The sequence below is a fragment of the Cherax quadricarinatus genome, chromosome 37 (genome assembly GCF_038502225.1).
Source record: "Cherax quadricarinatus isolate ZL_2023a chromosome 37, ASM3850222v1, whole genome shotgun sequence".
NCBI classification, from domain to species: domain Eukaryota; kingdom Metazoa; phylum Arthropoda; class Malacostraca; order Decapoda; family Parastacidae; genus Cherax; species Cherax quadricarinatus.
This window is the reverse complement of record NC_091328.1, coordinates 27,951,595-27,977,415: the sequence shown is the minus strand read 5'-3', so window position 1 is coordinate 27,977,415 and position 25,821 is coordinate 27,951,595. Positions and strand designations below refer to the sequence as shown.

General features: G+C 41.7%; 1 protein-coding gene across 2 annotated transcripts in view; it reads left to right on the top strand.

Moving 5' to 3' along the window:
• Positions 1-18,369: 18,369 nt before the first annotated feature.
• LOC128703142 (zinc finger protein 551) overlaps positions 18,370-25,821 on the top strand; it is a 38,302-nt gene continuing 30,850 nt past the window's right edge. Inside the window, exons 1-2 of one of the 2 annotated variants that reach the window (XM_053797711.2) lie at positions 18,370-18,633; positions 20,830-20,947. The gene's annotated coding sequence lies outside the window, so the exon portion shown is untranslated. The remainder of the gene's footprint in view (positions 18,634-20,829; positions 20,948-25,821) is intronic. The other variant, XM_053797701.2, reaches the window with a different exon arrangement.

Genomic DNA, 25,821 nt, shown 5'->3' with positions numbered 1-25,821 from the left:
CTGTTTTTTACGAGCAGAGCAACCCCACCTCCCCCCCTGCCCCTTCTATCTTTCCTCATGATCTGGTATCCTGGTGGGAAGATTGCATCTGTTATTGTCTCCATGAGTTTTGTTTCTGTAACTGCTATGATGTCTGGGGACTTCTCATTGATTCTTTCTTGCCATTCCTCATGTTTATTCGTTAATCCATCTGCATTTGTGTACCAAACCTTCAACTTCTGTTCTAATACTGTAACTGTGGTGCGGGGGGTGGAAACAGAGGGATCGGTGTGTGATGGTTGGTTTGGATTGTTCAGTTGCCTTGGGGGTGTCGTGGCTGGAGTCCTTCTGCAGGTGTTTCTGGGGGGTGCACTTGTCCTTCCATTTGATCCTGGGTTATTCTGCTCTCCTTTTTCATTTCCTCCCATTTCTCCTTTCGTTTTTGAACTCTCTCTTTCATTGTCTTCCTTTCGTCCTGTGTTCTGTCTCGGTCGAGGTACACACTCCGGAACTCCTGCTTGCCTCTCAGCCGTGCTTTCTCCTGCAGGATCATGGTTCGGGTTGATTCTGCCTTGAAAATTACTTTGAGAGGCCGATTCCTTTTCTTTGTGAACCACCCAATTCTCCGAAAATTTGCCACCTGGGTCATGTCCCCCTCGCCTATCACCTTCATGATGTCTTCAATCGCTTTTTTCTCCTCCTGCTTTCTTTCATCATAAGTTTCCCCTTTAGCTTCGTCTAGCCCATAGACAAACACGGATCTCTCCCTTTCCACCTCCCACTGTGACTCCCATTGCATTCTCTGATGTGTTTTAGTTCCTTCCCGTGGAGTGTTCCTTCCTTCAGTCCCTTCCCTCGTTATGGCCCCTATGCTTCTTGGTTTATCCTTCCTGCTCACCTGCTCCTGGCCCCCACAGGTATCTGGTGTGTGTGTGTGTGTGTGTGTGTGTGTGTGTGTGTGTGTACTCACCTATTTGTGGTTGCAGGGGTCGAGTCCTAGCTCCTGGCCCCGCCTCTTCACCGGTTGCTACTAGACCCTCTCTCTCCCCGCTCCATGAGCTTTATCAAACCTCGTCTTAAAACTGTGTATGGTTCCTGCCTCCACTACGTCATTTTCTAGGCTATTCCACTGCCTTACAACTCTATGACTGAAGAAATACTTCCTACTATCTCTCTGACTCATTTGTGTCTTCAACTTCCAATTGTGGCCTCTTGTTTCTGTGTCCCCTCCCTGGAACATCCTGTCCTTGTCCACCTTGTCTATTCCACGCAGTATTTTATATGTCGTTATCATGTCTCCCCTGACCCTCCTGTCCTCCAGTGTCGTCAGGCCGATTTCCCTTAATCTTTCTTCATAGGACATTCCCCTTAGCTCTGGAACTAACCTTGTTGCAAACCTTTGTACTTTCTCTAGTTTCTTGACGTGCTTTATCAAGTGCGGGTTCCAAACAGGTGCTGCATACTCCAGTATGGGCCTGACATACACGGTGTACAGTGTCTTGAATGATTCCTTACTAAGGTGTCGGAATGCTGTTCTCAGGTTTGCCAGGCGCCCATATGCTGCAGCAGTTATCTGATTGATGTGTGCTTCCGGAGACATGCTCGGTGTTATACTCACCCCAAGATCTTTCTCCTTGAGTGAGGTTTGCAGTCTTTGGCCACCTAGCCTATACTCTGTCTGTGGTCTTCTGTGCCCTTCCCCTATCTTCATGACTTTGCATTTGGCAGGATTAAATTCGAGAAGCCATTTGCTGGACCAGGTGTCCAGTCTGTCCAGGTCTCTTTGAAGTCCTGCCTGGTTATCCTGGAGTTTACCTGGAGTTTACCTGGAGAGAGTTCCGGGGGTCAACGCCCCCGCGGCCCGGTCTGAGACCAGGCCTCCTGGTGGATCACAGCCTGATCAACCAGGCTGTTGCTGCTGGCTGCACGCAAACCAACATACGAGCTACAGCCCGGCTGATCCGGAACTGACTTTAGGTGCTTGTCCAGTGCCAGCTTGAAGACTGCCAGGGGTCTGTTGGTAATCCCCCTTATGTGTGCTGGGAGGCAGTTGAACAGTCTCGGGCCCCTGACACTTATTGTATGGTCTCTTAACGTGCTAGTGACACCCCTGCTTTTCATTGGGGGGATGGTGCATCGTCTGCCAAGTCTTTTGCTTTCGTAATGAGTGATTTTCGTGTGCAAGTTCGGTACTAGTCCCTCTAGGATTTTCCAGGTGTATATAATCATGTATCTCTCCCTCCTGCGTTCCAGGGAATACAGGTTTAGGAACCTCAAGCGCTCCCAATAATTGAGGTGTTTTATCTCCGTTATGCGTGCCGTGAAAGTTCTCTGTACATTTTCTAGGTCGGCAATTTCACCTGCCTTGAAAGGTGCTGTTAGTGTGCAGCAATATTCCAGCCTAGATAGAACAAGTGACCTGAAGAGTGTCATCATGGGCTTGGCCTCCCTAGTTTTGAAGGTTCTCATTATCCATCCTGTCATTTTTCTAGCAGATGCGATTGATACAATGTTATGGTCCTTGAAGGTGAGATCCTCCGACATGATCACTCCCAGGTCTTTGACGTTGGTGTTTCGCTCTATTTTGTGGCCAGAATTTGTTTTGTACTCTGATGACGATTTAATTTCCTCATGTTTACCATATCTGAGTAATTGAAATTTCTCATCGTTGAACTTCATATTGTTTTCTGCAGCCCACTGAAAGATTTGGTTGATGTCTGCCTGGAGCTTTGCAGTGTCTGCAATGGAAGACACTGTCATGCAGATTCGGGTGTCATCTGCAAAGGAAGACACGGTGCTGTGGCTGACATCCTTGTCTATGTCGGATATAAGGATGAGGAACAAGATGGGAGCGCGTGGTGATCTTGCTTCTTAGGACCCTTTCAAAGATTTTTATGATATGGGATGTTAGTGCTATTGGTCTGTAGTTCTTTGCTGTTGCTTTACTGCCCCCTTTGTGGAGTGGGGCTATGTCTGTTGTTTTTAGTAACTGTGGGACGACCCCCGTGTCCATGCTCCCTCTCCATAGGATGGAAAAGGCTCGTGATAGGGGCTTCTTGCAGTTCTTGATGAACACAGAGTTCCATGAGTCTGGCCCTGGGGCAGAGTGCATGGGCATGTCATTTATCGCCTGTTCGAAGTCATTTGGCGTCAGGATAACATCGGATAGGCTTGTGTTAATCAAATTTTGTGGCTCTCTCATAAAAAATTCATTTTGATCTTCGACTCTCAGTCTGGTTAGCGGCTTGCTAAAAACTGAGTCATATTGGGACTTGAGTAGCTCACTCATTTCCTTGCTGTCATCTGTGTAGGACCCATCTTGTTTAAGTAGGGGCCCAATACTGGACGTTGTTCTCGATTTTGATTTGGCATAGGAGAAGAAATACTTTGGGTTTCTTTCGATTTCATTTATGGCTTTTAGTTCTTCCCGCGATTCCTGACTCCTAAAGGATTCTTTTAGCTTAAGTTCGATGCTTGCTATTTCTCTGACCAGTGTCTCCCTGCGCATTTCAGATATATTGACCTCTTTTAGCCGCTCTGTTATTCTTTTCCGTCGCCTGTAAAGGGAGCGCCTGTCTCTTTCTATTTTACATCTGCTCCTCCTTTTTCTTAGAGGAATAAGCCTTGTGCATACATCGAGTGCCACCGAGTTAATCTGTTCTAGGCATAAGTTTGGGTCTGTGTTGCTTAGTATATCTTCCCAGCTTATATCGGTTAGGACTTGGTTTACTTGGTCCCACTTTATGTTTTTGTTATTGAAGTTGAATTTGGTGAATGCTCCCTCGTGACTAGTCTCATTTTGTCGGTCTGGGGCTCCACGCATACATGTCTGAACCTCAATTATGTTGTGATCTGAGTATATTGTTTTTGATATGGTGACATTTCTTATCAGATCATCATTGTTAGTGAATATGAGGTCTAGTGTATTCTCCAGTCTAGTAGGCTCTATTATTTGCTGGTTTAAATTGAATTTTGTGCAGAGATTTAAAAGCTCGTGTGAGTGTGAGTTTTCATCAGAGCTGCCTCCTGGTGTTATTTCTGCAACAATATTATTTGCTATATTCCTCCATTTTAGGTGCCTTAAGTTGAAATCCCCCAGGAGCAAGATGTTGGGTGCAGGAGCTGGAAGATTTTCCAGACAGTGGTCAATTTTTAACAGCTGTTCCTGGAATTGCTGGGAAGTTGCATCCGGAGGCTTGTAGACTACCACAATGACTAGGTTTTGGTTCTCGACCTTTACTGCTAAAACTTCCACTACGTCATTTGAGGCATTAAGCAGTTCTGTGCAAACAAGTGACTCTGCAATGTACAGGCCAACCCCCCCCTTTTGCCTGTTCACTCTGTCACATCTGTATAGGTTGTAACCTGGGATCCATATTTCGTTGTCCAAGTGATCCTTTATGTGGGTCTCAGTGAAAGCCGCGAACATTGCCTTTGCCTCTGCAAGCAGTCCACGGATGAAAGGTATTTTGTTGTTTGTTGCTGGCTTTAGACCCTGTATATTTGCAAAGAAGAATGTTATCGGACTGGTGGTATTGTTGGTACTGGGGGGGGATTTTTTTTCCGGCATTAGTATCTGTATCTGTTGGTTTGGAGTGGAGGCCATCGACTGTGGTTCCACTCCAGGAATGACTGGATTTGGTGTACGATTTCTGCCATTTCCTGCCAGTTTTTTTTCCTTCCTGGCACTAAAAAACCTCTCCCTCTTGAGTGTCTGTGGCTACCCAGGTTTTCCCATGGCCTGGATGTTTTGTATCTTTTTGTCCCCTTTAGATGGTATGCCTGGCAATTTAAGTTATAGCACAGTCTTTCCTGTACTGAAGAGGTACACATTTCAGGGTGAAAAAGCTTACAGGAAGGGAGTTTGCATTTTCCTGTTGTCATATGGACATGACATTTTCTAGGGTGGTCATAGTTGCATGTCCCATCTGTTTTTCCAGATTTCCCATGCCAGCAGATACCAAGTGCATAGTATGTGCACAGGCTTGGTTTCCGTTTGCCTTGGGTTTCTGTGACTGTATTCCCTGTTGGTGCATGTTTCCCTGTCTTATTCCTATCCTCCCTAGCACCAACAATGGAGCTCCCACCAGTTGTTTTTGGTAATTTATCCTCACTATTGCTATTGGAGTCCTCTTGTTTGCTATTTCCTGCGGTATTTCTTGTTTGCAATATTGGTTTTATCTTATCTTTGACTACACTTGTTTCCCTACTATGGCTCCTGTCTTCTATGAGGTCATTTATATGTATTCCTTCCTGCGTATAATTCCCGACTACCTGGACAAAATCTCCAGCTTCACCATTACTGTCTCCCAGGACAGTATCTCCAGCTTCACCATTTCTGTCTCCCAGGACAGCACCTCCAGCTTCACCATTACTGTCTCCCAGGACAGCACTATCACTAATCACTATCACTAATCTTCTCCATAATTTTGCATACTATACACGTCAATGACACAGGTCTATAGTTTAGTGCCTCTTTTCTGTCTCCTTTTTTGAAAATGGGACAGTGTGTGTGTGTGTGTGTGTGTACTCACCCGTTTGTGTGTGTGTGTGTGTGTGTGTGTGTGTGTACTCACCCGTTTGTGTGTGTGTGTGTGACTCAACAATCAACATTTGCACCAATATCTCATTACAGTTGTGACCGGGTGTGGACGTGTAAATTGCTCATAACTCTATAACTTGTTCATGATTGTAGCCATGTATTAACGTAAGTAAGTAAATTTACTTACAGGATTCTTTACCTTTGTAACTTGTAAGTTCATTGTCTTTGTCCCTAGTTCAGCTATCACACTTTGGGGCCCCAGTCCCTGGACCCATTATGTACCTCTGTAATCTGTAAATATCTTTGTAACTTGGCATGATTGTGACCAGATTTACCTGGCGTTCATTACCTTTGTAACTTGCTCACCTATCAAAACTTTGGGACCCAGTCCCTGGACCAATTATGTACCTCTGTAATCTTTTGACTACCGCCCAAAGGATGGGTATGGGGTGCATAATAAACATATTAAACTAACTACTAGACTGGAGAATACACTGGACCTCATCTTCACTAACGATGATGATCTGATACAAAATGTCACCATATCAAAAACAATATACTCAGATCACAACGTAAGAGAGGTTCAGACATGTATGCGCGGAGCTCCAGACCGACAAAATGTGATTAGTCATGTGGGAGCCTTCACCAAACTCAATTTCAATAACAAGAACATAAAATGGGACCTAGTAAACCAAGTCCTAAATGACATAAGCTGGGAAGATAGCTAAGCAACACAAACCCCAACTTATGCCTAGAACAGATTCAAAGTTTATTCTCTATAAGGATTACAATGTTGATTTTACAGAAATTTGGTTATTGTGTGGTTTACATGTAGTAAAATAGTGATTACAGAGTGTGCCACTAGAACGCTTAGCATGGCTAGGCATTTCGGGCAGACTTAGTTTTATTCTTAATTGTAAAATATTACAAATTATGAGGTAAGTTGGTATTATGGCTAAGTGACTAAATACTAGTTTGTGAGTTTAGCAATGTGAATGCTTTTGTTTTGGCACAGTACATAGTTTCAGTATTGGAGTATCACAGGATTCATTATTTTAAGATTGAGATTAATATTTCTGTTTATGGTCAAATGAGTGAGTGAGTGAACCACCAGGTGGTATTCGTGTGGCACTCGATGTATGATCAAGGCATATTCCTTTAAGAAAAAGGAGATGTAAACTAGAAAGAGAAAGGTGCTCCCTTTACAGGCGAAGGCAAAGAATAACAGAGCGGCTAAAAGAGGCCAGTATATCTGCAATATGTAGTCAGGTAAGACACATATGCAACAGTTAGGTATCTTTATTTCGAAACGTTTCACCTACACAGTAGGCTTCTTCAGTCGATTACAGAAAAGTTGATAGAAGAGACGTGAGGAAGATGTAATCAGTCCATCAGTCCATCACCTCATATCTGACATAGACAAGGATGTCAGCCACAGCATCGTGTCTTCCTTTGCAGATGACACCCGAATCTGCATGACAGTGTCTTCCATTGCAGACACTGCAAGGCTCCAGGCGGACATCAACCAAATCTTTCAGTGGGCTGCAGAAAACAATATGATGTTTAACGATGAGAAATTTCAATTACTCAGATATGGTAAACACGAGGAAATTAAATCTTCATCAGAGTACAAAACAAATTCTGGCCACAAAATAGAGCGAAACACCAACGTCAAAGACCTGGGAGTGATCATGTCGGAGGATCTCACCTTCAAGGACCATAACATTGTATCAATCGCATCTGCTAGAAAAATGACAGGATGGATAATGAGAACCTTCAAAACTAGGGAGACCAAGCCTATGATGATACTCTTCAGGTCACTTGTTCTATCTAGGCTGGAATATTGCTGCACACTAACAGTACCTTTCAAGGCAGGTGAAATTGCTGACCTAGAAAATGTACAGAGAACCTTCACGGCGCGCATAACGGAGATAAAACACCTCAATTACTGGGAGCACTTGAGGTTCCTAAACCTGTATTCCCTGGAATGCAGGCGGGAGAGATACATGATTATATACACCTGGAAAATCCTAGAGGGACTTGCACACGAAAATCACTCACTACGAAAGCAAAACACTTGGCAGACGATGCAACATCCCCCCAATGAAAAGCAGGGATGTCACTAGCACGTTAAGAGACCATACAATAAGTGTCAGGGGCCCGAGACTGTTCAACTGCCTCCCAGCATACATAAGGGGGATTACCAACAGACCCCTGGCAGTCTTCAAGCTGGCACTGGACAAGCACCTAAAGTCGGTTCCTGACCAGCCGGGCTGTGGCTCGTACGTTGGTTTGCGTGCAGCCAGCAGTAACAGCCTGGTTGATCAGGCTCTGATCCACCAGGAGGCCTGGTCACAGACCGGGCCGCGGGGGCGTTGACCCCCGAAACTCTCTCCAGGTAAACTCCAGGTCACCCTTGAAGTTTTGAGGTGGTCAGTCCCTCAGTCTGGAGAAGAGTTGTTCCATAATCTGAAACAATATGGAGTTGAAGTGACAGGATGGAGCCTTATATACCGCCAGGAGGTGAGATGTAGGCCATAGGTAGAGGTAAGAATGTAGTCGTTGGGAGGTCACGTCCCTCTCAAATACCGACAGGTTATCAGGTAAGACAATATCCAATAGTTAGGTATCTTTATTTCAAAACTTTTCGCGTACACAGTAGGCTTCTTCAGTCGAATACAGAAAAGTTGATAGAAGAGACGTGAAGACGATGTAATCAGTCCATCACCCTTGAAGTTTTGAGGTGGTCAGTCCCTCAGTCTGGAGAAGAGTTGTTCCATAGTCTGAAACAATATGGAGTTGAAGTGACAGGATGGAGCCTTATATACCGCCAGGAGGCGAGAGGGAGCATGGACACTGGGGTTGCCCCACAGTTATTAAAAACAACAGACATGGCCCCACAAAGGGGGCAGTAAAGCAATAGCAAAGAACTACAGACCGATAGCGTTAATGTCCCAAATCATAAAAATCTTCGAAAGGGTCCTAAGAAGCAAGATCACCACCCATCTAGATACTCATCAGTTACACAACTCAGGGTAGCATGGGTTTAGAGCAGGTCGCTCCTGTCTGTCCCAACTACTGGATCACTACAAGGTCCTGGATGCACTAGAAGACAAACAGAATGCAGATGTGATAAACAGAGACAAACAGAATGCAGATGTGATATACACAGACTTTACAAAAGCCTTTGACAAGTGTAACCACGGTGTAATAGTGCACAAAATGCATGATAAAGGAATAAGAGGAAAAGTTGGTAGATGGATCTATAATTTCCTGACAAATAGAACACAAAGAGTAGTAGTCAACAGTGTAAAACCTGAAGTGGCTACGGTGAAAAGCTCTGTTCCGCAAGAACACAGTACTCGCTCTCGTCTTGTTCCTCATCCTCATATCGGAAAGAGACAGTGATATAAGCCACAGCACCGTGTCTTCCTTTTCAGATGACACCTGAATCTGCATGACAGTGTCCTCCATTGCAGACACTGCAAGACTCCAGGTGGACATCAACCAAATCTTTAAAAGGGCTGCAGAAAATATGAAGTTCAATGATGAGAAATTTCAATTACTCCGATATGGTAAACGTGAGGAAATTAAAATTTCATCAGAGTATAAAACAAATTCCAACCGCATCAAAGACCTTGGAGTGATCATGTCAGAAGATCTCACCTTCAAGGAACATAACACTGTATCAATTGCAACTGCTAGAAAATTGAGAGGATGGATAATGAGAACCTTCAAAACTAGGGATGCCAAGCCCATGATGACACTCTTCAGGTCGCTTGTTCTATCCAGGCTGGAATATTGCTGCACACTAACACCACCTTTCTAGGCAGGTGAAATTGCTGACCTAGAAAATGGACAAAGAACCTTCACGGCATGCATAACTGAGATAAAACACCTCAATTACTGGGAATGCTTGAAGTTCCTGAACCTGTACTCCCTGGAATGCAGGCGGGAGAGATACATGATTATATACATCTGGAAAATCCTAGAGGGATTAGTTCCAAACTTGCACACGAAAACCACTCCCTACAAAAGCAGAAGACTCGGTAGACGATGCAACATCTCCTCCAATGAAAAGTAGGGGTGCCACTAGCACGTTAAGAGACAACACAATAAGTGTTAGGGGCCCAAGACTGTTCAACTGCCTCCCAGCACACATAAGGGGGGATTACCAGTAGAACCCTGGGTGTCTTCAAGCAGGCACTAGACATGCACCTAAAGTCAGTGCCTGACCAGCTGGGCTGTGGTTCGTACATTGGATTGCATGTGGCCAGCAGTAACAGCCTGGTTGAACAGGCCCTGATCCACCATGAGGCCTGGTCACAGACCGGGCCGCGGGGGCGTTGACACCCGAAACTCTCTCCAAGTAAATTCCAGGTAACTGTGCCTAGCTGAATTCAACATTGTTTGCTGGATAAGTAAATCCTAACCTAACTTTATAACTGTCGTAATTAGCGTATAACTATAGCCTAAGTCTGACTTGTAATTCACCGTAGGTAAACTGAATTTACAAGCTTAACTAGCCTACTCTGGCTTGCCTGTAAATTAATGTAAATAATTAAATTACAAGCTGAAATAGCCTACCGGTGCTGCGTGTAAATTATTTTAGAGAGATTTACAAGCTAAATAGCCTACTCTCTCCTGCCTGTAAATCACTGTAAATAATTGAATTTACAGGGTAACTATCCTACTATGGCCTGCCTGTAAATCACTGTAAATAATTTAATTTACAGGCTAACTAGCCTACTCTGGCCTGGAGTTTACCTGGAGAGAGTTCCGGGGGTCAACGCCCCCGCGGCCCGGTCTGTGACCAGGCCTCCTGGTGGATCAGAGCCTGATCAACCAGGCTGTTACTGCTTGCTGCACGCAAACCAACTAACTAACGAGCCACAGCCCGGCTGATCAGGAACCGACTTTAGGTGCTTGTCCAGTGCCAGCTTGAAGACTGCCAGGGGTCTGTTGGCAATTCCCCTTATGTATGCTGGGAGGCAGTTGAACAGTCTCGGGCCCCTGACACTTATTGTATGGTCTCTTAACGTGCTAGTGACACCCCTGCTTTTCATTGGGGGGATGTTGCATCGTCTGCCAAGTCTTTTGTTTTCGTAGTGAGTGATTTTCGTGTGTAAGTTCGGTTCTAGTCCCTCTAGGATTTTCCAGGTGTATATAATCATGTATCGCTCCCGCCTGCGTTCCAGGGAATACAGGTTCAGGAACCTCAAGCGCTCCCAGTAATTGAGGTGTTTTATCTCCGTTATGCGCGCTTGAAGGTTCTCTGTACATTTTCTAGGTCAGCAATTTCACCTGCCTTGAAAGGTGCTGTTAGTGTGCAGCAATATTCCAGCCTAGATAGAACAAGTGACCTGAAGAGTGTCATCATGGGCTTGGCATCCCTCGTTTTGAAGGTTCTCATTATCCATCCTGTCATTTTTCTAGCAGATGCGATTGATACAATGTTATGGTCCTTGAAGGCGAGATCCTCCGACATGATCACTCCCAGGTCTTTGACGTTGGTGTTTCGCTCTATTTTGTGGCCAGAATTTGTTTTGTACTCTGATGAAGATTTAATTTCCTCGTGTTTACCATATCTGAGTAATTGAAATTTCTCATCGTTGAACTTCATGTTGTTTTCTGCAGCCCACTGAAAGATTTGGTTGATGTCCGCCTGGAGCCTTGCAGTGTCTGCAATGGTAGACACTGTCATGCGGATTCGGGTGTCATCTGCAAAGGAAGACACGGTGCTGTGGCTGACATCCTTGTCTATGTCAGATATGAGGATGAGGAACAAGATGGGAGCGAGTACTGTGCCTTGTGGAACAGAGCTTTTCACCGTGGCTGCCTCGGACTTTACTCTGTTGACTACTACTCTCTGTGTTCTGTTAGTGAGGAAATTATAGATCCATCGACCGACTTTTCCTGTTATTCCTTTAGCACGCATTTTGTGCGCTATTACGCCATGGTCACACTTGTCGAAGGCTTTTGCAAAGTCTGTATATATTACATCTGCATTCTTTTTGTCTTCTAGTGCATCTAGGACCTTGTCGTAGTGATCCAATAGTTGAGACAGACAGGAGCGACCTGTTCTAAACCCATGTTGCCCTGGGTTGTGTAACTGATGGGTTTCTAGATGGGTGGTGATCTTGCTTCTTAGGACCCTTTCAAAGATTTTTATGATATGGGATGTTAGTGCTATCGGTCTGTAGTTCTTTGCTGTTGCTTTTCTGCCCCCTTTGTGGAGTGGGGCTATGCCTGTAAATCACTGTGAATAATTAAATTCTGTGGGCGGTTAGCTTAGCCTAGCCTGTAAATCCCTGGTATGTAACTGTGGTCTAGCTAAGACCTGTCTACTGCAGTCACTGTACCACATCCGGGTTCTGAAGGACCAGAAAAATATTGGGATTTTCTGCAAACTGCTTCCTAACATGCAGCTAATTTAGCTAAAACTGTTGACACAGATATCCCGAGATACCAACTCGGACACGCCAGTGGCTCGTGCAAGAGAAAATCCACAAGATTTTTGTTGTTATATATTACCTATAGTACACGGCAAATCAACTTACTTGATATAGAGGGAGCTACACTTCCTTACTCGATACCTCAGAAATTGACGGGTTATGTTGTTGATCCTCTACCAAAATCTCCCAGCAGAACGTTCTTGATCCATGTTTCAACAGTAAAATTTTCCAATAATGCTGACAAAAGTGCAAACCCAGTCCACTGGGTCTTGAAGGAATATTAGCAATTATGATCGATGTTCGAGGAAGTTTCATTGTTAAAATAGTTCCTCTACCCTAGTAAGATATAACTGTAAAATTCTGGTGTAATTTTCCCCAATTTATCTTGTATCATGTAAATATGTAATTAATGTGTTGCTGTTGATCTGAAATATATTTGAAAGTGGAAGAGAACCAACAGAGAAGCTCTGCCCATGCACCGGGTGGGAGAGGGGACGCCATGGGCATGCATAGGCAGTCTTGTTGGTGTCCTCGATAAAGCTTGATTAAATTATGCGAGTTTGTTGTCACCGCCTCCACTCTCTCCAAGCTGGCATCCCTCACTATTTCCCATTCTCACTACCCTATTATGGTAGTTTCATTCACTTTCTGTCCCTTTTCTAAACCGGGAACAGTTGCAACACTTCCTATTATGAAGTGAGGCCTATATTAGTCCTTAGGCCGCTGTGGACGCCAATTTCCTGGCCCCATTTTTTGACCAGCCTGTTAACCTCGTTCAAAACACTCCCGCATCTCCTCTTCTCCCGATGAAATTAAGACACGTGCAACATCTGGGTATCTTTATTGTAGACGTTTCGCCATCCAGTGGCTTTATCAATACAAATTCTAGGACATAACTTGAAGACAGTAGAACTATGTACAGAAGATGAGGTAATCAGTCCCTCAACCTAGAGTAGGTGCGAAGAGCACCATAGTCGTGGAGATTTTGAAGCAGAAGAAAGGAGCCTGGTGCTTATATAGTAACGTGAGGTGTAGCAGACGAGGGCACAGTCACTGGTAGGTGGGATTACCCTCCCCTCGCGCACCCCAGCGCATGCACAGGGTTTCTCCATTTGGTGGCCCGGTGGCCTGGTGGCTAAAGCTCTCGCTTCACACACGGAGGGCCCGGGTTCGATTCCCGGCGGGTGGAAACATTTCAACACGTTTCCTTACACCTGTTGTCCTGTTCACCTAGCAGCAAATAGGTACCTGGGTGTTAGTCGACTGGTGTGGGTCGCATCCTGGGGGACAAGATTAAGGATCCCAATGGAAATAAGTTAGACAGTCCTCGATGACGCACTGACTTTCTTGGGTTATCCTGGGTGGCTAACCCTCCGGGGTTAAAAATACGAACGAAATCTTATCTTATCTTATCTTATCTTATCTCTTCCACTTTCAAATATATTTCTGACCAACAACAACACATTAATTACATATTTACATGATACAATATAAGTTTGAGAAAATTACATCAGAATTTTCCACAGGTACTGTAGACATTACAAAGATCTCCAGTAACCACCAATAATCGGGTAAGTGGTGGTCTTATTGTGTTGATACATGTAACCTCTTCCCTCCTTTTTCTAATCGGTCCAGTTTATACATACAGTCCACAACTAATTTGTAACGCCATGCCTATTGGTGTTATCCAACCTTAATCTATAATACTGGTCTAGGACAGATGTGTCGAAGGTGTTGCTTGCAGTGACAAGGAGTGGCTTAAGTTTTCTCACATGTCTAACGGGGTAACTACTGAGTGTACACAATATATGGTTGTCACCTCCTAATGAGATTATTTGTATGAATGTAAGGACAAAGTTCATACAGGTAAACTTATAAAATTCCCACAATGCCGGTCTCTTGGCTTCTGCTATCACACGTCTGGTCTCGACTTGTGAATAATGACTGACTTAACCAGCATCAACTGATCTTAGTTCGAATTTTGAATCACTGGCTATTATCTCTACTACTGTATTTGACGTATTTCTAACTATCCTAGGTCCTATAACGATGCTATTATCTCCTAAGTTTATTATATACTCTGTGTAACTACTCAAATCTGTCTTCAATGTCATACATTATTTACAAGTGTTATGTTAAGGGCTCCTTATGCCCATATGCCCTATTTACCTGGAGAGAGTTCCGAGGGTCAACGCCCCCGAGGCCCGGTCCGTGACCAGGACTCATGGTGGATCAGGGCCTGATCAACCAGGCTGTTACTGCTGGCTGCACGCAATCCAACGTACGAGCCACAGCCCGGCTGGCCAGGTACCGACTTTAGGCACTTGTCCAGTGCCTGTTTGAAGACAGCCAGGAGTCTATTGGTAATCCCCCTTATGTATGCTGGGAGGCAGTTGAACAGTCTTGGGCCCCTGACACTTACTGTGTTGTCTCTTAACGTGCTAGTGACACCCCTGCTTTTCATTGGGGGGATGCTGCATCGTCTACCGAGTCTTTTGCTTTCGTAGAGAGTGATTCATGTGCAAGTTTGGTACTAGTCCCTCTAAGATTTTCCAGGTGTATATAATCATGTATCTCTCCTGCCTGCATTCCAGGGAGTACAGGTTCAGGAACTTCAAGCGCTCCCAGTAATTGAGGTGTTTTATCTCAGTTACGCGAGCTGTGAAGGTTCTCTGTACATTTTCTAGGTCAGCAATTTCACCTGCCTTGAAAGGTGGTGTTAGTGTGCAGAAATATTCCAGCCTAGATAGAACAAGCGACCTAAAGAGTGTCATCATGGGCTTGGCATCCCTGGCTTTGAAGGTTCTCAATATACATCTTGTCATTTTTCTACCAGATGTGATTGATACAATGTTATGGTCCTTGAAGGCGAGATCCTCTGACATGATCCCTCCCAGGACTTTGACGTTAGTTTTTCGCTCTATTGTGTGGCTGGAATTTGTTTTATACTCGGAAGAAGTTTTAATTTCCTCATGTTTACCATATTGGAGTAATTGAAATTTCTCATCGTTGAACTTCATATTGTTTTTTGCAGCCCATTGAAAGATTTGGTTGATGTCCACCTGGAGCCTTGCAGTGTCTGCAATGGAAGACACTGTCATGCAGATTCGGGTGTCATCTGCTAAGGAAGACACGGTGCTGTGGCTTACATCCTTGTCTATGTCAGGTATGAAGATGAGAAACAAGATGGGAGCTAGTATTGTGCCTTGCAGAACAGAGCTTTCTCACCGTTGCTGCCTCAGACTTTACTCTGTTGACTACTACTCTTTGTGTTCTGTTTGTGAGGAAATTGTAGATCCATCTACCAACTTTTCCTGTTATTCCTTTAGCACGCATTTTGTGCGCTATTACGCCATGGCCACACTTGTCGAAGGCTTTTGCAAAGTCTATGTATATTACATCTGCATTCTTTTTGTCTTTAGTGAGCTCATTACCTTGTACCTAGTTCAGCCATCACAACTTTGGGAGCCCAGTCCCTGGACCCATTACGTACCTCTGTAATCTGTAAATACCTTTGTAACTTGTCATGATTGTGACTAGACCTACCTGGAGTTCATTACCTTTGTAAATTGTGAGTTCATTACCTTTGTAAATTGTGAATTCATTACCTCTGTAACTTGCTCAGCTATCAAAACTTTGGAGTCCAGTCCCTGGACTAATTATGTACCTCTGTAATCTTTTGACTACCGCCCACAGGATGGGTATGGGGTGCATAATAAACATATTAAACTTAACTTTAGTGCATCTAGGACCTTGTCGTAGTGATCCAGTAGTTGGGACAGACAGGAGCGACCTGCTCTAAACCCATGTTGCCCTGGGCTATGTAATTGATGGGTATCTAGATGGGTGGCGATCTTGCTTCTTAGGACCCTTTCAAAGATTTTTATGATATGGGATGTTAGCGCTATCGGTCTGTAGTTCTTTGCTATTGCTTTACTGCCCCCTTTGTGGAGTGGGGCTATGATTTCAAAATAATTTCTACCCCCGGCAAAAAGGTGGAAACATTAAACGTGTTTCCTTACACTGATTGTCTGTGTTCACCTATCAGTAAAATGGATACCTGGGTATTAGTCGACTGGTGTGGGTCGCATCCTGGGACAAAACTGACCTAATTTGCCCGATATCTTCGAAAAATTAATTCATAAACGAATCTACTCCTACCTCATCTCCCATAACATTCTCAACCCCTGCCAATTTGGATTCAGGCCTAATAAAAATACTAATGATGCTATTATACACATGCTAGAACATATATACACTGCAATAGAGAAAAAAGAAGTCCCACTGGGGATCTTCATTGACTTACGTAAAGCTTTTGATACAGTTGACCATGACTTGCTCCACGTAAAATTGTCACACTATGGTATTAGAGGGCACTCCCTCAACTACCTCAAGTCTTACCTCAGCAACAGAAGCCAATATGTGTACGCAAATGGGGCAAGCTCTTCCGCACAACCAATTACAGTTGGTGTCCCACAGGGAAGTGTCCTTGGCCCTCTTCTCTTTCTCCTATACATAAATGACCTACCAAATGCTTTGCAATTACTCAAACCCACACTTTTTGCAGATGACACCACATACGCCTTCTCTCACCCGAGCCCAGTCACGCTAGCCAATACTGTAAACACCGAACTACAGAAAATATCTACCTGGATGAGGACTAACAAACTTACACTAAACATTGACAAAACCTACTTCTTTCAGTTTGGTAACAGAGCTAGAGATGTACCTCTTAACATAACGATAAACGGATCACCTATCACAAAGCTAACAGAGGGAAAATTCTTAGGAATCCACTTCGATAATAGACTCAAATTTTATACACATATACAACAAATTTCTAAGAAAATTTCCAAGACTGTAGGCATACTATCGAAGATACGGTACTATGTTCCACAGTCAGCCCTCCTGGCCCTATATCACTCTCTTATTTACCCCTATCTCACATATGGAATTTGTGCATGGGGCTCAACAACAACTAACCATCTCAGACCACTAATTACCCAACAAAAGGCTGCAGTTAGAATGATAACAAATTCTCACTACAGGCAGCACACTCCACCAATATTCAAAACACTCAACCTACTCACCATACAAAACATCCATACTTATTATTGCACTTATTACATACATAGAACACTTAACTCTGACATAAACCCTCCCCTCAAACATCTCCTTGCCAACCTCAACAGAACACATGACCATAATACAAGGCACAGATCACTCTTTGATGTTCCTCGTGTCCATCTCACGCTATGCAAAAACTCAATGCACATAAAAGGCCCTAAAATCTGGAATTCATTATCTGTAAATATAAAAGAAACACTACCTGTTTATAAATTCAAGTCTCTTCTCAAAGTTCACTTACCCACTCAAAACCAAATAAATACTGAATAACTGAACCATATAAATTGTATATCCTAAATGTTACTCACAATTATATCACACATATGTTAAACCTAACTTTGTTATTTTTTTTAAATACACTACCTAACAGAATACTCCATTCTACTGAATGAACAGCAATGCATGCAACCATATGACCTGTCTTTGTAATACATTTGTATTTTATAGTTATCTGTTTACAATAATGTCTTACCACTGATTTCATCATTGCTTAGTTAATCTTAAGTTAATTTTAAGCCAGCCCGTAATGCTATGCATATAAGTGGCTTTGGCATGCTGCTCTTACCTGTATTTTTTTGTACCTCTGTATGTATGCTAAAATTTCTAAATAAATAAAATAAATAAATAAATAAATAAATAGCAAGCGGATTTGTATATAGTAGTATGTCACTGATGTCAGCTAGGCCTGTATACCATGTACTTGTCCTTGTAGTAAGTAAAAGATTATTACTATTATTATTATTATTATTACGTGGCCCGGTGGTCTGGTGGCTAAAACTCCCGCTTCACACACGGAGGGCCCGGGTTCGATTCCCGGCGGGTGGAAATTCTGACACGTTTCCTTACACCTATTGTCCTGTTCACCTAGCAGCAAATAGGTACCTGGGTGTTAGTCGACTGGTGTGGGTCGCATCCTGGGGGACAAGATTAAGGACCCCAATGGAAATAAGTTAGACAGTCCTCGATGACGCACTGACTTTCTTGGGTTATCCTGGGTGGCTAACCCTCCGGGGTTAAAAATCCGAACGAAATCTTATCTTATCTCTTATTATTATTGTCAAAATAAATCCGGATTTACAGCTGGAGTCGCCAGTCAACACTTCCTCCGAAACTTCTTAAATTTAACATTTTATTAATTAAATCCCTTACACTTGTGTTGAAGGCATATACTAGCAGGTTAAAAATTTATAATAGTGTATAGAAGAGTGAAGTATATTATAAGTAATGTATATAATAGATGATAGATGTTGTATATAATATTTGTATAATTAAGTGTAGATGTTGGAACACAGTGAGATCAACATCACACTTGTAAACATTGACGAGTCTCCTTTATCTCTCATACTTGTGGCTCTCACCCGTCCACCCCTGCGGGTTTACCACCGCTGGTGATACATATCCATCAAGGTGGATCACCCTGAAGGATCTTGATCCAAGGAACTACAGTCATCACCCTTTATTTTACATCTAAACTGACTGACCTTCATGCTGTTTGACCCCTACGGGTTTACGCTTCCCAGTGATACATATGTGAGTTTGATACATATATTCAGTGATACATATATTGAGTGTGATGCATATATTCTGAGTGTGATACATATATTCCGTGAAACATATATTCTGAGTGTGATACATATATTCTGAGTGTGATACATATATTGTGTGATACATATATTCAGTGATACATATATTCTGAGTGATACATATATTCAGTGATACATATATTCTGAGTGTGGTACATATATTCAGAGTGTGATGCATATATTCAGAGTGTGATACATATATTCTGAGTGTGATACATATATTCTGAGTGTGATATATATATTCTGAGTGTGATGCATATATTCAGTGATACATATATTCTGAGTGTGATACATATATTCTGAGTGTGATACATATATTCTGAGTGTGATACATATATTCTGAGTGTGATACATATATTCTGAGTGTGATGCATATATTCTGAGTGTGATACATATATTCTGAGTGTGATAAATATATTCTTTCTCGTGATGCATATATTCAGTGATACATATATTCTGAGTGTGGCACATATATTCAGTGATACATATATTCTGAGTGTGATACATATATTCAGTGATACATATATTCTAAGAGTGATACATATAATCTGAGTGTGATGCATATATTCAGAGTGTGATACATTTATTCTGAGTGTGATGCATATATTCAGAGTGTGATACATATATTCTGAGTGTGATACATATATTCTGAGTGTGATACACATATTCAGTGATACATATATTCTGAGTGTGATACATATATTCTGAATGTGATGCATATATTGAGTGATACATATATTCTGAGTGTGATACATATATTCCGAGTGTGATACATATATTCCGAGTGTGATACATATATTCCGAGTGTGATACATATATTCCGAGTGTGATACATATATTCTGAGTTTGATGCATATATTCTGAGTGTGATGCATATATTCTGAGTGTGATACATATATTCTGAGTGTGATGCATATATTCAGAATGATACACAAATAACCCACACATAGAAGAGAGGAGCTTACGACTTTGTAAATGATCCAAGTCGGACCCAAACGTCGTTGTAAGCTCCTCTATGTGCAGGATATTTGTGAATGAAACTTTTGTTCAGTGTGGTAAATATGCTCATATTATTAATATTAATTATTATTGTTAATAATAGTGTCTCCTTACACCTGTTGCACCATTCACCTGGCAGAATGTAGGTACCTGGGGGTTAGTTAACTGGTGTGGGTTGCATTCTGGGGGACAAGATTGAAGGACCACAATGGAAGTAAGACAGTCTCTCGATGATGCACTCACTTTTTTGGGTTATCCTGGGTGGCTATCCCTTGGGGGTTAAAAATCTTATGTTTCCATTGTTGTACTTTAAGAGGGTTTCATGTGTCAACACCACAGCTTACTCTGTGACCAGGCCTCATGGTGGATCATTGCCTGTTTAACCAGGTTGTTGCTGTTGGCCGCATGCAAACTGACAGATGAATCACAGCCCAGTTGGTTAGGTACTGATTTTAGGTGCCTGTCCAGTGCCTTCTTGAAGACAACCAGGGATCTATTGGTAATCCCCTGATGTATTCTTGGAGGCAGGTGAACAGTCTTGGACCCCTGACATACTTGTGGCACCCCTGTATTTCACTGAGGGAATGTTGCCTTTCCTACTGAGTCTTTTGCTTTCATAGTGAGTGATTTTCGTGTGGAAATTTGGTACTAATCTCTAGGATTTTCTAGGTGTATATTATCATGTATCTTTTTCACCTGCATTCTAGGGAATACACATTAAGGGATTTCAGCTGTTCCCAGTAATTTAGGTGTTTTATCATACTTGTGTGCACTGTGAAGGTTCTCTGTATATTCTCCAGGTCAGCAATTTTGCGTACCTTGAAAGGCGCTGTTAGTGTACAGCAGTATTCCAGTCTAGAGAGAACAAGCAATTTGAAGAGAATCATCATGGGCTTGGCATCCCTAGTTTTGAAGGTTCTCTTTATCCATCTTATCATTTTTGTAGCAGATGTGGTAGATACATTATTGTGATCTTTGAAAGTGAGTTCTTCTGACATCACTTCCAGGTCCTTCACATTAGTCTTCTGCTCTAGTGTGTGGTTGGAATTTGTTTTGTACTCCGATGTAGTTTTAATTTCCTCACATTTTCCATATCAGAGTAATTAAAATTTCTCTTCATTGAGCTTCATTTTGTTTTCTGCAGCACATTTAAAGATTTGGTTGATGTCCGCTTGGAGGACACTGCCATGCAAATACAGGTTTCATCTGTAAAAGAAGACATGGTGCATTGGCTTACATCCCTATCTGTGTCAGATATAAAGGTGAGGAACAAGATGGGAGCGAGAACTGTGCCTTGTGGAACAGAACTTTTCACTGTAACTGCCCCAGACTTTTCTCTGTTTACTGTGTTTTATTTGTTAGGAAGTTATTATTATTAGTATTAGTATTATTATTATAATCATAATAATTTTTATTTTGACATGATACATGGTTGTACAAAGGAATATAATAGTTGGATGCACATCTACCAGCTTATACAAAATTTTCAAGACAAAAAAAATACACATGATATTGTACTCCTGTCTATCATTCAATTATACTCAACCTCTGCCAGTTTTGTTTCAAACCTCATATGAGAACAGACAATGCAGTTATAAAAATGCAGGAGTTTCTTCATGCATCTCTTGAAAATAATGAATATCCACTAGTCTTCTATATTGACCTTAGGAAAGTTTTTGATACAGTAGACCACAGCATCCTGCATAGGTCATGAACTTGTATATATAATGGACCCCCGCTGTTCGGCAGCCACGACTTTCGTGAAATCCGACTTTTAGCAAGTTTTTTCGGCAAAATTTAGCTTCGTGGTTCGTGATTGGGCTCGTGATTCGGCGACCTTCTGGTACACGTCTGCCCGTCAGCGCGAACACAAAGCCAGTCTCCCGCACTATTCACATTCAGTGTGCCATTGTTTACCAGCATGTGACCATCACCCCACGGGTTCATACAATGCATTTCATAATCATTGTTTTTGTGCTTGCAACTGCTAAATAAGCCACCATGGGCCCAAAGAAACCTCCTAGTGCCAGCCCTTTGGTAAAGAAGGTGAGAAACATGATAGAATTCAAGAAAAAACTCATAACAAAGTACTAAAGTAGAGGAAGAGAGAGAGGGGAGAATGTGCCTTTTGCAGTGATTCAGTGATTCTGCAATATGTATGATACTAAAGCAGCAGGTACGATAAAGGCTATAGCTCCAGCCAGCAATAAAGTGTAGAATTAACAGTGTAGCAAGTAAGTTAAGCGAGTAAGCGATAGAAAAACAACATGAGAGTAACTCTCCAATGTTGTTGGATGTGTATAGGACTGCTGAACATACACCGCACTGCTATCTTCCACCACCCTAAACCTCTGCCAACATCTCCTTCATCAAACTAACTAATTAAACTAACATCTCCTCCAAGGTAAGTGTAAATATAAAAGTGTAAGTATAAAAGTAAATATAAGTGTAAATATAAAGGGACACCAATGGAAATATGTCACTCTTGAATTTTTTGGGTTATCCCTTAAACCCAACAACAACACTTACACCATTTACTCCTCTCATACAGTATGACATATTTTATTCATTCTAGAGTATATATCATGTTTCTATGTTATTAATATTGTTTATAATGTCATATTAGATGAATTGTGACAGATAAATAAGCCGTAGAGATGATGATAGCGTCATATTGAAGCATAATAAATTCGTCTTCCTCTTGCCTCCTACCTACCTCCTACACCAACAAGAATCAATAAAGGTTAAGTGCAATGTTAAATGTTCATTTATCCATTTTATTAGTGCTTTATATTTATTTGTCATTGTTTTCTGTATGTAAATCTATATTTAATCTTTAAAAAAAATATTTTTTGTTAATACTTTTGGCTGTCTGAAACGGATTAATTGGGTTTCCATTATTTCTTATGGGGAAAATAGATTCGCAAATCGTGAATTTCGCCGTTCGGCAGACACTCTGGAACGGATTAATCACGAAACTCGGGGGTCCACTGTATAAAGTTCTACCTTAATAACAGACATCAAGGGCTTTGCACATCAGTCTGGAGTTTTACCACTCTAACTGTGGGTTGAAGCCCTGCTGGTGATATGGTTTATCAGTTGCTGAGAAATGGTTTACCAGCTAAGGTTAAAGTTTAACCCTTTGAGGGTTGACAGGCCCTCTCCAAGACTCGTTCTCAGGGTCGGCCAAATTAACCCTTTCAGGGTCCGTCCCGTAGATCTACGGCTTTATGTTCAGGGTCCAAACCGTAGATCTACGCCATGAGCTCAGCTCACTCTGATAAACTGTGAGTGGTACATTTGGGCCTAGATATGAGAGAATACATCTATGTGGTATGTGTGCACCACATAAAACAGATCCTGCAGCACACTGTGTATAATGAGAGAAAAAAAATTAAATCATGATTTTTCGATTAAAACAGCAACTTTGCAGTGTTTTTTCGTATGTTTTTTATAGTTGTATTTGCGATTTCTTGGTCTCATTTGATAGAATGGAAGACATATTACAGAAATAGAGATGATTTTGATTGGTTTTAGCACTGGAAATGGCTTGAAACTGAGCTCAAAGTAGCAGAAATGTTAAATTTTTGCCGATATTCAAGAGTAAACAAACGACCTCACACGTCTAATACACGTCAGCTGGTGGGTCTAATATACATTCACAAATATGGTGATGATATTTATACAATTATTACAGTATTGCATAACAGTAAATCTTCTATTTTTTGGTGTGAATAAAAATTCATTATGTGAATAAAAAATCAAAATGGAATTTATTTGTAAAGCCTCAAAACATAACTAATGAACAGAGGAAATGTTAGTTTAGTGCCAGGAATGCCTACATTGTTCATTCTGGACCCTATTTTGAAATTGGAATATTTTGAACTTTGTGTTAAATTGGCCAAATTAACAATTTCCGATCACTTTATTTTGTAGTTGAAACAGTTGACTTGGCGATTTCTTGTGCTCAATCGATAGAATAGAAGTAATACTAGTGAAATAGCTAAGAATTTGGTTGATTGGAATAATGTAATTGGCCTAAAATGGGAGTCAAAGTCGGCAAAATCGCCGATTCGTAAATATCGCTGACACATCAAAATTTGCGAGAGCATAATTTCGTCAATTTTCCACCAAATTTCGTACTTTTTGTTTTATTACCTTCACAAAAAGATTCTCTACGATTTCATAAGAAAAAATAACAAATTTTTTTTTTGAAAATTCTTGGACACTGGTGCGTGACTCCAGATTTGGGCCTTGGACCCTGAAAGGGTTAAAAAAGAACAAAATTTTTTTTTTCTTATGAAAAGATAGAGAATCTTTTCCCGATCATAATGACACCAAAAGTATGAAATTTGATGGAAAACTTATGAAATTATGCTCTCGCGAAGTTAGTGGTCTCGGCAATGTTTACGCATCAGCGATTTTGCCCATTTTGAGCCCCATTTTCGGCCAATTCCACTGTACTAGTCAACAAAAAACATGAATATTTCGCTAGAACTCCATTTTTTCTATCGAATGAGTGCAAGAAACCTCCCATTTACCAATTTCAGCTATCCAGTACAGTCTTCAGAATTTAGCAATTTTGCCAATTTCACACAAATTTCAAAAGATGCCAATTTCCAAATAGGGTCCAGAATAAACAAGAAAACATTCCTGTCACTAAAATGACATTTCCTCTGTTCATTAGTCACGTCTCAAGGCCGGCCCCTCTTACATTCTTTTGCTTTCCACTTTGAATTTTTATTCTCACAAAAAATAGAAGATTTACTGTTATGCATACTACTGCATTAGTTTAAAAATGGTATAAATAATATTGGCGCACTTGTGAAAGAATATTAAACTCACCAGTTGACGTGTATTGGACGCTTGGGATGATTTGTTTACTTTTGAACTTTGGTAAAAATCGAACATTTCTGCTACTTCGAGCTCAATTTCAAGGTACTTTTCATTGTAAAACCAGTCAAAATCATCTCAATTTCTGTAATATGTCTTCCATTCTATAAAATGAGACCAAGAAAACTAGAATACAACAATAAATACCATACGAAAATACAGTGCAAATTCGCTGTTTTATTCCAAAAAAACGGTCAAAGTTTTTTTTTTTCTCATTATGCACTGTGTGCTGCAGGATATTTTTTATACAGTGCACACTGACCACATAGATCCATTCTTTCATATGTAGGCCTACCAGCTTTCTCCCACTAGATTTGAGGGCACTAGAATTTAGGCATACTAGTACGTCAAAAACCCTGGGTCATAAGCCGTACTAGTACGGCTGAAACCCTCAAAGGGTTAAATATAGGGGGAACTTATCTGGATAAGACAGCTATCCCCCACACAGCCGCCCCTGCAGGCAAGGTCTTCAGAAGCTATCTTGACCACTTCGCAACGGGCTGAAATAAAGTATATTAGGTATGATTATAAATTACCCCCAGGGGGTGTTATGTCAGCATATATCAGACACTGATTGCTGATGACACTTACTTGTGTGGGGTTTATGATAAGTGACTAACTCGTAACTTATACTCAACTGCGCAGTCAAGAGTAGTACATCTCGAGTTAGTACACTTATCTGGGTATATGTATCTGACCCGTAGTTATGCCCGGATATCCAAAGTGTTGATTGAAGAATAGTGTTCTTTGAAGAATATCGCACTACACTCTGTTGGATCGAAGCACTTGTTGTTACACTGTTCATCAATAAATGTTCACACCATAATGTCACTAAAGAAGCTGATCACACTTCTCTGTAAGTGTTTATTGAGATTCTTTTGTGCAAAACATGCGGAACAGTGTTCTTTGTTGGTTATCCCGGCACGTCAATGTCTCTCTCTCAGTAGAGTCAAAAGTAATCTGACCTCACAGCCTCCTACGCTGCTGCAATGCCCCTAGAACATAAAAGAAAAGCTGACCTAGTACTTTTTGTTTCCTTGCCAAACTTCCTCCATGAAGCAAAGCAGAATGCTTGATTCTTGCTGTCTTAAGCATAGACAACAATGTACACTATCTTTACCATGGTAATAAAGTGGGAGCAGGATTTTCCTTAATTGTCCTGCTAAGGTAAGAGATGGACTGTCTCTCATTAAGCTACACTTTGCAACATTGGACTCTTGCAAGGAGCGGCGGTCGCTTGACC